This window comes from Bubalus kerabau, chromosome 7 (genome assembly GCF_029407905.1).
Source record: "Bubalus kerabau isolate K-KA32 ecotype Philippines breed swamp buffalo chromosome 7, PCC_UOA_SB_1v2, whole genome shotgun sequence".
Taxonomy (NCBI): domain Eukaryota; kingdom Metazoa; phylum Chordata; class Mammalia; order Artiodactyla; family Bovidae; genus Bubalus; species Bubalus kerabau.
In genome coordinates this window covers 86,806,115-86,808,312 of record NC_073630.1, presented here as the reverse complement: position 1 = coordinate 86,808,312, position 2,198 = coordinate 86,806,115, and the positions used below count along the sequence as shown (strand labels likewise).

General features: G+C 48.3%; 1 pseudogene; it reads left to right on the top strand.

Annotated features, from left to right (window-relative positions):
• Nucleotides 1-271: 271 nt before the first annotated feature.
• On the top strand, nucleotides 272-1,717 carry LOC129657090 (mitochondrial import inner membrane translocase subunit Tim29-like; annotated as a pseudogene).
• The last annotated feature ends 481 nt before the right edge of the window (nucleotides 1,718-2,198 follow it).

The window sequence follows — 2,198 nt, the reverse complement described above, 5'->3', positions numbered from 1 at the left end:
AAACTCTAATACTTTGGCCACCTCATGCAAAGAGTTGACTCATTGGAAAAGACCCTGATGCTGGGAGGGATTGGGGGCAGGAGGAAAAGGGGACGACAGAGGATGAGATGGCTGGATGGCATCACTGACTCGGTGGACATGGGTTTGAGTGAACTCTGAGAGTTGGTGATGGACAGGGAGGCCTGGCGTGCTGCAATTCATGGGGTCGCAAAGAGTCAGACACGACTGAGCGACTGAACTAAACTGAACTGAATGCAGTTGTCCTAGAAAAATGAGGAATGAAGTAGATAAAGTATGCAGAGCTTTGAATTCCTGTGGAGAAAGGCAAAAAGTTATTCTGTGCATATTTGAAAATTTCTCACATTGGGAATATCATACTCCGAAGACTTCTGTAGGAAGATTAATTTGACAATAGAATGCAATGTAGATGAGAATTGGGAGATGCCAGAGGCAAAGTTACCAAACAGACATTCTTACAAGGACACCAGTTTGAAATATGTACAATAATATGAAAAGCCCTATGGGAAAGAGAAAGTAATTAGAATTGAAAGCCTACTATGGACCAGCACTCTACTGGGTATCCCAGATGATTAAATACATTATATCATTTACATGTCATTATCCCTCTATTATGGTGGGATTTCCTGATGCTCAGACAGTAAAGAATTTGCCTGCAATACGGGAGACCTGGTTTGATCCCTGGGTCGGGAAGATGCCCTGGAGAAGGAAATGGCAACACACTCTAGTAGTCTTGCCTGGAAAATCCCATGGATGGAGGAGCCTGGCGGGCTACAGTCCATAGGATCGCAAAGAGCCGGACATGACTCTGCTTTCAATTTCAAGGTGGTTTCAGTTGCAGCTGATGAAACTATTCTTAGAAATCTTGAATATGGGAAGTCAGTTTCTCTTATACACAGTGGCTGATTGTGATATCTGTCTAGTCAGAGATGTTGGGGTCAGGAAGGAGTTTCAATCAACGGTAAAATAATAGTGATGAAAATAATAGCACAGATGCTGTGTTGAATGCCTTAATCTCATATATGTTTCACTACAATCCTAAGAAATATGTATTATTTAAAAAATGTTTATACTTATTATTCAAATTAGAGAATAGAAACCAGTTTGGCATTTTATCGGGAAGGGATTTGATAGACTATACCTGGCACGGAGCGAGGCAGCCTCCGAGGAGGCGCTGCTCGATGCGTCGGGGACCCTCCTGCTGCTGGCGCCCGCCCCTCGCAACCGCGACTCAGAGGCGTTCGTGCAGCGGCTGCTCTGACTGCGTGGTCGCGGCTGTCTGAGCCACGTGAGCCTGGGCCTCTGCTCGCTGGTGTACGAGGTGCCCTTCGATGCCCAGGCCAGCCTCTACCAGGCTCGCTGTTGGTATCTGCAGCCCTGCGGGACGAACTTCTCGGACCGGATTCTGGATGTGGGCTTCGTGGGCCGCTGGTGGGTGCTGGGGGCCCGGATGCGTGACTGTGACATCAATGACGACGAGTTCCTGCACCTGCAGGCTCACCTGCGCATCGTCGGGCCCCACCAGCTGCACTCGGAGGCCAATGAGCGGCTTTTCGACGAGAAATATAAGCCCGTGGTGCTCACCGACGACCAGGTGGACCAGGCGCTGTGGGAGGACCAGGTTTTGCAGAAGGAGAAGAAGGACCAGCTCGTCCTGAGCCAGGCTGACTCTCTGCTGCCGTCGGAGGCCGCGAGATGAAATTAAGACCCCCAGCAGAATGCTGGCCCGGGAATGTACAGTTGGTGCGTGTGAGCCTCAGACGCAGAGTGGTGGAAGTAAATTATTTGCAGCGTTCTCTCCCTGGGTTTTCACAAAATCGGGGGACTCCCTCTCACCTGCTTGCTGTGAGCAGACGGCTCATTGAGAGCCTCCCTGGTCTAGGAGTTGGGGAGAGCAGAGAGACGTGCCATGTCGTCTTTATCACTGCCAGAGTTGGTAAGGAACTTTAGTCGGAAATAAGCCTTTTTCACTGGGCTGCACGGTTCTCCTGACTAGGGTAACTTGCAGATTTTCGTTTTAAAATTTGACCTAAAAGGTTTATTCTCTATTTCCATGAGGGACGTGTATTTTTAAATTCAGTTTTAAGTAATTGTAGTCTCAGAGGAAATTGGAACAATAATCGAGACAATAATCTGTGTAAAGGTTCACCGGGCTTCCCGCAATTGATAACATTTCACAC